At 43.6% G+C, this 12,326-nt stretch overlaps 1 protein-coding gene across 1 annotated transcript in view; it reads left to right on the top strand.

Moving 5' to 3' along the window:
• Nucleotides 1–384: 384 nt before the first annotated feature.
• ngfa (nerve growth factor a (beta polypeptide)) overlaps nt 385–12,326 on the top strand; it is a 29,163-nt gene continuing 17,221 nt past the window's right edge. Inside the window, exon 1 of the mRNA XM_061670027.1 lies at nt 385–658. The gene's annotated coding sequence lies outside the window, so the exon portion shown is untranslated. The remainder of the gene's footprint in view (nt 659–12,326) is intronic.

Genomic DNA, 12,326 nt, shown 5'->3' on the forward strand with positions numbered 1-12,326 from the left:
CATATCATGAAAAATGTTTTCATTGGTTTTGGGCAATCACTTTCCTTTCTGTTAGCTAGATTAGCTTTTTACAAATGTGTGTGTGCGGTTTTTTTTTTTGGGTGTGTGATTTTTACTTTTGTAAATGTGCATTTTACTCAATGACTTAATTTGTAATGTTGTTTTCACGCACAGTTTTAAAAAGTGTTTTGCATTTTTGGACATTTGGACATTTTGGACGTTTTGTTGATACTTCTCGCCACTGCATTTCCCCCGCTCCTTGTGGCCGCACATTGGAGGGGTCGGCACTAGGACCTGCAGTGAGGATCACCAGGAGGGAGGGAGCAGTATTGGGACTCCTGTTACTAAAGTTTTAGAACAATCCATTTTCCAAAGAGTGTGGGAGAGAGAGACACACACACACACACACACACACACATACATACATACACACACACATACATACACACACACACACACACACACACACACACACTCACACACACACACACACACACACAAGTGAATGGCCCCAGACCTGGATGCACAGCTTTAAAATCAGGAGCAGGATCTGACTTTTGGATGATTTTGGGAGGAGAGTGTGGTGGAATATAACAATAACTTTCACTGGAAGTTTTCGCTTACTTGGGAGAGAAGGACAAGGAGCACTCGCAGAGTGGTGAGTTTTCCATTTAAATTTAAGCATGTGTGGTGTGAATATTGAAGAGTCAAAAGCCAAAGCAGAGTTGACTTTACACCTGTTATTGAGCGAAAGTGGAGACTCCGAGTGGACATTGAGGCCAGCACGAACCTTCCGCTGATGGGGGGGGATAATAACAATCTCACCTCAAACACATGAAGCATACTAATTACTTAGTAACTCGTAAAAATTGGGCAGGCTGATGAATTTCAAGTTTGCTGGAATTCCAAATTAGGACAACTAGAGTGGAAATGGACAAAATAGAGAGTGGTTACGAGAGGACTGGGAGAAAAGTGGCTTCTCCAAACTTCAATTGGAGGCAGCTTAGTGTTCCGAAACCCCCCTGAGACATCAGGTTACCTTCTTTCTCTCACCCCTATTTTCTATCTGTCTGTCTGTCTCTCCCCCTCTCTTTCTATCGCTCCGCGTCTCTGCTCATGTTACAAAACCCTGGAAGGGCTCGCAGATTGTGATGAGCTCCGATGTCCGATCCCAAATACGCTGTAGTGGTTCCCCCCTCGCGCTTGTCAGGGTGGGGCCAAGCTGCAGAAATTGTGCCCACCGTCATTGTTTATACCCTGACAGGTAGATTGTACGTATGTGTTCCTATCTGCCCGTATCCAAGCGCGTGTGCGGAAGCGAGACCTCACGACTGCCACTCGTACCAGGGAATTCCTTTTTGGCTTTGACAGGAGAGGAATGTCACTCGGGACCCAAATTTACTTCACATCCTCAAACTAAAAGCCTCCTCCAACCACTCCTGACCTGTTTAATATATTTTAAGAAGTAAGGAGCAAATTCACTTTTTTTTAAAAAGGTAAATTAGGGTTACATAGTTAGTTAGTTATGTTGAATAAGGACACGTATCCAAAACTTACACCAAGTCATAAGTGCAGGAAGAGAAAATGAAAAAAAGGTTTTGTTTCTCTTCTTTTTAATGAGTTGCCAGCGGAAGCGGAAAGTGAAAGTTGCTGTAGATTTTATGGTTACTGTACATGACTTCTCAGCCTACTGACATCCAGAGCTCCTGGACCTGGTCCACAGATTGTGTTTGCACACAAAAACTCAAAGCAAAAAAAACATAGGCAAATGGTTGGCACAATTGATCATATTTTTTTTTTACTTCCAACTTTGTGGGAGCAGTTTGGGGAAGGCCACTGTCAAAGTCCACAAAGCCATCATTGCATGAGTTTGGTGTGGAAAAATCTGAAAAAGACCTGACCTCAAACCAATCGAAACGACCTTTAGAGAGAGCTAGCCACACCTTCTCGCCCAACATAAGTGACACACTCTGAAATCTTGTTAAAGTCTACAGTTTACAGCTGCAAAGGGGGACTGACTCGTTCATTGCAGTTGTATATCAGGTCTGGTTTTCCGTGAGACATGCAGCAAAAATATACAGTTGAGTGTGATGTGAATTCCGTGTGATGTGAATTCCCAGTAAAAATAAAAAATAAAATATTTGGGATGCACGATAACTATTTTTTAGACTGTTGACTGCTAACTTGCTGCTTCTCCAAACCGATACTAATACCGATAACTGATATCATTTTTTAATGGCTTTTATCAAGGGTCTTTAATAAGTCCCAAACCAGAGATCCCCAAACTGATGGAAAGCTGGATCGGGGACCCCCAATTTATGTATATTGTATTGAATTGTGTTTTAGATTAAATTGGTCCAATTATAGAATGCCCTTTTATTGTCACTATACACAGGTATAATGAGATTGATATGATATGATATGTATAAATGGATGTGTAAATACAAACAACTTCTTATTGTGTCATCAATACTACTTTTTTATTTTAAACAAAATAAGAAAGAGCAATCATTCATGTTAATGTTGAAGACATTTCAATTTGTGGCTGGGCGGAGCGTGTTGCTGCCGAGCGAAGCCGCCTGACCCGCGTCATTAGCTGATGCGCGCTCGAGCTAGCCCCGTCGATCGTGGGGGGGGGGGGGCGTTACGTGTTTTGATGTTAATTCCATTTGTAGATGATCTAATTCATTGTCCAGTGAGCGAACGTTGCAGAGGAAGATGGATAGGAGTGGCGTTATGCAGCGGTTAGCTTTTATATTAGCTGTTAGCCCACCGCGACAACCGTGCCTCCGCATGCGGCCGAACCGACGGCCGCCGGGTCTTGCCGAGAGCAGCGCCCCAAAGGACGTGAACGGTCACGAGCGTCGCAGTTCCGAACTCAAAGTCACTGGATGATCGTAATTTCAGCAAGCCCTGGCGATCATATTCTAATTTAGTGCTGATGTCGACTATTTTTGATGTCGTTGGTGAAACATTGGGGTCAAGATATCCATAACCAAAATATCCTACCTGTTATATTGCACATGGAATAGCTTACTTTTTCGTCAATATTTGTATATTGATATATATCACTTTAGGTCGATTCTTCAAAGCTCTGCTGCAGTAAACACAAACACAAATTGGTGGCTGAATGGAAGACAGATGAACAGTTTTCCAGTGCAGACAAAGATGTCTATGATTATTCATGACCATCTTAGGTTTCCTTTGAAGCTGAATTGCAGTTTTTCCTATGCTTGCATGCGACAGGGGTGGAAGGCTCGTGTATAGAGAGAAAACAAGTTTTGGATTTTTCACATGAATGCTATCAGTCAGATACCAACTGAGAGGCTTCGGAGGAGGGCCATGTGTCTGCCAATTTTAAAACGCAGAGTCACCGAATGACTTTTGAGCAGCCAGCGTGGAGGTGATTGCCGCTCAGCGAGCGTAGGTGTGCACGTGATCGTGATTGGTTGTCAGTCTGAACGTTTTCCGGTATTCCTGGTCACCCTGAACAGGATGAGGGCTAGGAAATGGATGGATGGATGGATGGACAGTGTCATTAAATGAAAGGCTTATACAATATAGAGTGCTCCGCAGAACAAACTTTACTCAGTACACTATGCATAAAATGGGCTTCGCTCCATCTAATATATGCGTGCAATGCACCAGAAATACCCCCAAACACCTATTTTCGTGCTATATGGAAATGTACACCAATTCAATGCTTTTGGTCTTCGGTTACACAAAAACTCTCGTATATTTTAAACTGCAGGATTCCACTTTCCCGAAGATTGTGCATACTTGGCGACCTCCCTAACAAATACTCACCATCATTACTTGTCGTGTTAGCTACTGCGAAGAAAACAATTCCATTAAACTGGAAAAACAAACAAGCTATTAACACCAATCAGTGGCTAAAAAAAAAGTGGCTAAATATTGCGTTAGAAAAAATATCAGATGCACATGCTAAATCTAGACTCTTGATTCCTTTGCCTGAGTAGGGTGCCATCTGACAATAGCAAGACTATTTTCACAAGTGTGAAAGTAAACATTCATTCATTCATTCATCTACCGTTCCGCTTATCCTCACTCGGGTCGCGGGCGTGCCGGAGCCTATCCCAGCAATCTTCAGGCGAGACGCGGGGTACACCCTGAACTGGTCGCCAGCCAATCGCAGGGCACACAGAAACAAACAACCATTCGCACTCACATTCACACCGACGGACAATTTAGTGTCTTCAATTAACCTACCGTGCATGTTTTTTGGGATGTGGGAGGAAACCGGTGTACCCTGAGAAAACCCACACAGGCACGGGAAGAACATGCAAACTCCACACAGGCGGGTCCGGGATTTGAACTCCGGTCCTCAGGACTATGAGGCGGATGTGCTAACCAGTCGCCCACCGTGCCGCCATGATTTATAATTTATCTTTTATACAAATCACCTGTTACAACTATCCTAACAACCCGTCCTTAGCGTTAAACCCATCTTGACAAAGTTCAGGATGTGTTCAAGTAAATTTCCAAAGTGCCTGTGTGATTTTTCAAGAGTGCTGACAGCTTAAACCACTGTGTTATTTCAGGCAGACGCTCTGCCCTCACTGTTTCCGTAACAGCCGCACTGGCTACCAAAACAACATCTCGTGTGTTAATTGCCCCAAGCTTTCTGGAGAAACCGTCCAGTCTGCGGCATTTTAATGCATTCCAACTCATTTTTAAGAGCATTTTGATGAGGCAATAAAAATGTTCACAAACAATTTGCAACCAAACAATTCATATTTGGATGGAACAAACAAGACAAGAAGAAATATTTACGATCGAAAGCAACAGTTCGCAAACCTTTTACACCAAATTCTAGCTAAAAAAAAAAAAAATGCTTTTGTTAGCCACATTAACATGCAGTTTGAACAGTAACAGTATGTTTAAATGTAGGAAACACACACATAAAAGTCCTGAAAAACACTTCTGAACGATTAAATGCAAATGTATTGGACTTAAAGAAAAGTCAATTTGACACATCACAGAAAATAGTCCCGTTAACAAGCCGGGAATTGAATAAATGAATAAAAGTATAGCAAAGCATGTCATATCAGACTTAAAAATGGTGAAGAATCGAGACATTCTTTCAGCTTCCATACGCGATGAACGTTTCGCTGAATGCTCTGAAAACCCCGACTCCCCGGAACTTTCAGCTATCAATCAAATACGGGCCTTCTCTGAGGCCGCACGTGGGGGCAGATGACAGAGACACTGTAGCCTAAATAACACAAAACACATTACACTTCAGGGACGATGTATTTTGGGCATAGTTTGATGGCTAACTGCACACTATGCTTGAAGAACGAGGCCAAGTTACTATGACTAAGGAAGTGGTGATTCGGCCCGAATGGCCACTGCATGGAATGAGGGCGCTTGGTGTTTATATAGTTAGCGGTGGCGGGCCAACTCATGCTCTTGCTCGGTGACGTCAGCGCGACCCAGTTTTAGCCACGCCCCCAAAAATCAAGACAACTGAGATGATGAATAGTAGTGTGAAGCTATAGCTCAACAATTCAGCAGTTTATTGTTCTCAGTCTTTGCACGTTTTCAACAATTCAAAATTATGTATTTCGAAACAAAACACGATTATGACTTTTGCGGGTCTTTAGATACAACTGAATTGTACCTGCTCCAGCTCGCACATTACCCTAGTGGGGAGGGCTAGCATGTATTTTTTTTAATATATCTTTTTTGTTCATTATAGCCTAGCACAACTCGATCCACCAATCTCTTTCGTTTTCTCCTTTTTGTATTGTCTTAGATTGTTGGTTTGTTTAATTGTTTTGTAATTGCCCCATGTCCCATACTGTTTCATGTTTGTCTGATTGTCCTGTCGAATGTGCATCACTGTTCGTTTAAAAAAAAAAAAGTGTGAGTGGGCTCAGAACATCTGGTGTAAAGTGAACCAGCTGAGTTGTTTGGTCTGGGCTCAGCGGGGAGGTGAAAGGTCAGAGTTCAAACTCAGGGTTACGATAGTTGTTGGTGGAGGAAAACTGAGAACTGGAGGTCACTGGAGCTCAGGATTGCGAAGCATGTGGCGAAGGATCCAGCGCAAGGTGCATGACATCAGCTGACAGTTACCACACACAATCGTTTGTGTCATTGCCTCCTTTATACACAGAACAAACAAATTATAATAACATTATGTTGTTTTGATCTGATAGTAGTTTACAAATTAATACAAAGGACTTTATGAATTTTTTTTCTTTCTCTGCCATTTGTCCTTTCTTTTTTCTCGATCTGTGCAATGCATTATGGGATATATTGCTTTTCTAGTGACCATCACTACTTATCAAGATGCATTATGGGTTACATTGAAGGCACTATATAGAGGATAATGGTTATTTGATAACCTATACACTACTTTACTATGCAGCCATATGGGGGGCACTAGCCAGTGCAAACTGTAGGCCGGTCCCAAGCAGAGGGTTGCGTCAGGAAGGGCTTCCGGCTTAAAACTTTGCCAAACAAATATGAGCGTTCATCCAAAGAATTCCGTACCAGATCGGTCGTGTCCCGGGTTAACAAAGTCCGCCACCGGCGCCGTCAACCTGCAGGGCGCCGGTGGAAATGTAGCTACTGTGGGTCGAAGTCGAAGAAGAAGAGGTGCAAAGCGGGTTCTTCAGCAGAAAGAGAAGAGGAAAGCACACAGCCTAGAACTGAATGTGGGGACTTTGAATGTCGGGACTATGACAGGAAAATCTCTGGAGTTGGTTGACATGATGATTAGGAGAAAGGTTGATATATTGTGTGTCCAGGAGACCAGGTGGAAAGGCAGTAAGGCTAGAAGTTTACGGGCAGGGTTTAAATTATTTTACCGTGGTGTAGATGGGAAGAGAAATGGAGTCGGGGTTATTTTAAAAGAAGAGTTGGCTAAGAATGTCTTGGAGGTGAAAAGAGTATCAGATCGAGTGATGAGGCTGAAACTTGAAATTGAGGGTGTTATCTATAATGTGATTAGTGGCTATGCCCCACAGGTAGGATGTGACCTAGAGGTGAAAGAGAAATTTTGGAAGGAGCTAGACGAAGAAGTTCTGAGCATCCCAGACAGAGAACGAGTCGTGATTGGTGCAGTGCAGATTGTAATGGACATGTTGGTGAAGGAAATAGGTGTGATGAAGAAGTGATCGGTAAGTACGGCATCCAGGAAATGAACTTGTTAGGAACAGATGGTGGTAATCTTTGCAAAAAGGATGCAAATGGAACACTTTTTTCCAGAAGAGGCAGGAACATAGGGTGACCTACAAGAGCGGAGGTAGAAGTACCCAGGTAGATTACATCTTGTGCAGACGATGTAATCTGAAGGAGGTTACCGACTGTAAGGTAGTGGTAGGGGAGAGTGTGGCTAGGCAGCATAGGATGGTGGTGTGTAAGATGACACTGGTGGTGGGGAGGAAGATTAGGAAGACAAAGGCAGAGCAGAGAACCATGTGGTGGAAGTTGAGACAGGACGAGTGTTGTGTAGCTTTTCAGGAAGAGGTGAAACAGGCTCTTGGTGAACAGGAGAAGGTTCCAGAAGACTGGACCACTGCAGCCAAGGTGATCAAAGAGGCAGGCAGAGAGTACTTAGTGTATCTTCTGGCAGGAAAGGTGGAACCTCACAGTACAGGAAATCATACAAGGAAAAAGGTTAGCTAAGAAGAAGTGGGACACTGAGAGGACCGAGGAGAGGCAAAAGGAATTAATTGAGATGTGACATAGGGCAAAGTTAGAGGTGGCAAAGGCCAAACAAGAGGCATATGATGACATGTATGCCAGGTTGGACACTAAAGAAGGAGAAAATTATCTATGCAAGTTGGCCAGACAGTGGGATAGAGATGGGATGGATGTGGAGCAGGTTAGGCTGATTAAGGATAGAGATGGAAATATGTTGACTAGTGCCAGTTGTGTGCTGGATAGATGGAAAGAATACTTTGAGGAGTTGATGAATGAGGAAAATGTGAAAGAAGGGAGAGCAGAAGAGGCAAGTGTGTTGGACCAAGAAGTGGCAATGATTAGTAAGGGGGAAGTCAGAAAGGCATTAAAGAGGATGAAAAATGGAAAGGCGGTTGGTCCTGATGACATTCCTGTGGAGGTTTGGAAGCATCTAGGAGAGGTGGCTGTGGACTTTTTGACCAGCTTGTTCAATAGAATTCTCGTGCGTGAGAAGATGCCTGAGGAATGGAGGAAAATTGTGCTGGTGCCCATTTTTAAGAACAAGGGTGATGTGCAGAGCTGTGGGAACATTAGAGGAATAAAGTTGATGAGCCACACAATGAAGTTGTGGGAAAGAGTCGTGGAGGCTAGACTCAGGACAGAAGTGAGTATTTGTGAACTACAGTATGGTTTCATGCCTAGAAAGAGTACCACAGATGCATTATTTGCCTTGAGGATGTTGACGGAAAAGTACAGAGAAGGTCAGAAGGAGCTACATTGTGTCTTTGTAGATCTAGAGAAAGCCTATGACAGAGTACCCAGAGAGTAATTGTGGTACTGCATGCGGAGGTCTGAAGTGGCAGAGAAGTATGTTAGAATAATACAGGACATGTACGAGGGCAGCAGAAAAGTGGTGAGGTGTGCGGTAGGTGTGACAGATTAATTTAAGGTGGACGTGGGACTGCATCAGGGATTAACCCTGAGCCCCTTCCTGTTTGCAGTGGTGATGGATAGGCTGACAGATGAGGTTAGACTGGAATCCCTGTGGACCATGATGTTTGTAGATGACATTGTGATCTACAGTGAAAGCAGGGAGCAGGTGGAGGAACAGTTAGAAAGATGCAGGTATGCACTGGAAAGCAGAGGAATGAAGATTTGCCAAAGTAAAACAGAATATATGTGCATGAATGAGAGGGGGGTGGGGCAAGAGTGAGGCTACAGCGAGAAGAGATAGCAAGGGTGGAGGACTTCAAATACTTGGAGTCAACCGTCCAGAGCAATGGTGAGTGTGGTCAGGAAGTGAAGAAACGGGTCCAAGCAGGTTGGAACGGGTGGAGGAATGTGTCAGGTGTGTTATGTGACAGAAGAGTCTCTGCTAGGATGAAGGACAAAGTTTATAAAACAGTGGTGATGATGTACGGATTAGAGACAGTGGCACTGAAGAGAAAACAGGAAGCAGAGCTGGAGGTGGCGGAAATGAAGATGTTGAGGTTCGCTCTCGGAGTGACCAGGTTGGATAAAATTAGAAATGAGCTCATCAGAGGGACAGCCAAGGTTTGATCTTTTGGAGACAAAGTTAGAGAGAGCAGACTTCGATGGTCTGGACACGTCCAGAGGAGAAATAGTGAGTATATTGGTAGAAGGATGATGAGGATGGAGCTGCCAGGCAAGAGAGCTAGAGGAAGACCAAAGAGAAGGTTGATGGATGTCGTTGGGGAAGACATGATGGCAGTTGGTGTTCGTGAGGAGGATGCAGGAGATAGGCTAACATGGAAAAGGATGAAGCGCTGTGGCCACCCCTAAAGGGACAAGCCCAAAGGAAAAGAAGAAGATACACTACTTCACTATATATTTGAACAGGACTATAAAATGGCAAATTCACTCACTATACAGTGTACGGCACTATATAGTCTGTCGGGAGTGATTCCGAACACAGCCGTAGTACTGCAGATGTCGTGTTGGAACCAAGAAAGTATGCAAACAGCAAAAACAGAACAAGCTGGGGATCGTGCAGCAACAAAACAACAGCTGGCTCGAACTGACCGTACACAATGAACCGATTTTAAAAAAAAAGAAGTCCAAAGCAAACCCAGGAGAACTAAATAGACTCAGATTAATTGACATAATGGGGCACAACTGAAAAGAATGCGACGGGACGGAAGGAGCTGAGCAATTAGGTCATGAAGAGAAAGAAATGACACATAGGTGAAGCTGATGCATAAACCATCTGCACAGACAGAAAAACAAATATTCAAAGTCAAAATTGTAAACTTAGCAATTAAGTCCACCAAGAGAAAAGCCCAATGCAACCATGATTGTTTAGATCGAGCACATTAAATCACAATGGAACAGAATTATTTGATCCCGTGTTTTAACCATATTGACGAGCTTTTCGGCCCACAATGTTTGGAATCTGCACTACTATAATATATGTATAAAGCAGTATTGTGACAGCATGCCTTCGTATTCAAGAGAACTGACAGCTTCAACAGGTGCTTCGTCAAAAGAGATACATTTGCCTGTTTGTGCATGTTTCTAATTCCATGTATTCACGTATGTATGTTAATGTGTCCTCTGCAATTAAAATGTGCAGACGGGTCTGCTGATTGCACAGGCAGCGTTGACGTTGACAAGTGGCTAATCGATGTGGAAATTAGCCGGCCGTTATTCCAGCTCACAAAACATAGTAGTGCTCTTAATGTGTTGGTTTAGTGCTGCTGTTATGTTCTCAATCTTCTTGGCTGAAGTTGTGTTGACATAGCTTCACTTTCATACCGTATCACCTTTTGCTTGTTGGAACATGAAACTGACTTGCTACGACTGACAGTGCATGCGTTATTATTATTATTATTATTTGTACCTTTTCACTTCAAGTAATATAACATGGATAATGTAGAATAAACCTTCTTTTTGGTAACATTTACCAATTACATCAAATTATATTAGTCAGCAAAGTCTCATTCATTTACATATAAAGGCAGTAATCCATTGTCGTCAGAAGAAAAGTGATTCACGAGGACTGTGGTCTGTACAAGTCTGTGACAAATGAGTATATTCGAATATGTATGTTTGTTTGTGTTGGATACGCATCAGACACATACACACGCCTTAGCCCCAAGTCAACATGCGAAGCCGCTTATTACGCCCTCATTCGGATTATGTCCATGTGGCACACTACGTTCGACGATGAGTCATAATTAGACTCGTACAGAACAGCAAATTAGTAAAGGGTAGTCTCTTACAGAAGGGAGGATGTGATTTTCTGATTCTACTTGCTTTCATGAGTTTCAATGAGGAAGTCATTTTTGTCAGGCGTATCCTAGGCGACGTCTGCTCCCACATCAGTAAATATTAAACCATATGCGCGTTCGCTGCAGGTCATACTGGGAGCTTTATGTCTTTTGGCCGTAGATCTGCTCACACGGCGAACGTGGCATGCCGCGAACAGATGGAGTGCGGGCCTGGGAGGTCCCACGCAGACAGGTGGTTGGCATCAGCTGGAGGGGGAGCGAGACGCAGCGACGGTTTGGGGGCCGAGGGGGAGATTTGGATGCAGCGGCGTGGACGCAGGCGGGAAGAGTTGACAGAACGATGTGGAGACCACACAGAATTGAAAATGGCCTGGTTATGTCTTCAAGAGGCAGAGGGAGACTGCAGTCGAAAATAACAAACTCACGACAAAAGACGAAAGTCATTACGAGGTCGTCTGTTCCGGTACTGCACTGTTTTGTACATCCTTCGTCAAAGTCAAGTAGTGGTGCTCGTTGTACAAATTTTGAGTTCAAGGAAGCCAAAAGGAATACTTTTATCATGTTTTGACTCCGCAATTGCCAGTTTGTTTGTGTTTCTACGTAGACGTAGGTGGGTGCCGTGATTGGGTATAAAATGATCTTCCCTGAATTGCTCAGTCATTCACGAGCAAAGATGGGGCAAGGTTCACCTCTTTGTCAACAAGTGCGTGAGAAAATAATCTAACAGTTTAAGGACAATGTTCCGCAACGTACAATTGCAAGGAATTTAGGGATTTCATCATCTACGGTCCATAATATCATCAAAAGGTTCCGAGAATCTGGAGAAATCACTGCAAGTAAGCGGCAAGGCCGAAAAACAACATTGAATGCCCGTGACCTTCGATCCCTGAGGCGGCACTGCTTCAAAAACCGACATCAATATCACCACATGGGCTCAGGAACACTTCAGAAAACCAATGTCAGTAAATACAGTTTGGCACAACATCCGTAAGTGCAACTTGAAGCTCTACTATGCAAAGCAAAAGCCATTTATCAACAACACCCAGCTGTGTTAGTGCCACTGGCATGGGTAACTTGCACATCTGTGAAGGCACCATTAATGCTGAAAGGTGCATACAGTTTTTGGAGAAACATATGCTGCCATCCAAGCAATGCCGTTTTCATGGACATCCTTGCTTATTTCAGCAAGACATTGCCAAGCCACATTCTGCACGTGTTACAACAGCGTGGCTTCGTAGTTATCGAGTGCGGGTACTAGACTGGCCTGCCTGCAGTCCAGACCTGTCTCCCATTGAAAATGTGTGGCACATTATGAAGCGTAAAATACGACAACGGAGACCCCGGACTGTTGAACAGCTGAAGCTGTACATCGAGCAAGAACGGGGAAGAATTCCACATACAAAGCTTCAACAATTAGTGTCC

This window comes from Phycodurus eques, chromosome 1, assembly GCF_024500275.1.
Source record: "Phycodurus eques isolate BA_2022a chromosome 1, UOR_Pequ_1.1, whole genome shotgun sequence".
Lineage (NCBI taxonomy): Eukaryota > Metazoa > Chordata > Actinopteri > Syngnathiformes > Syngnathidae > Phycodurus > Phycodurus eques.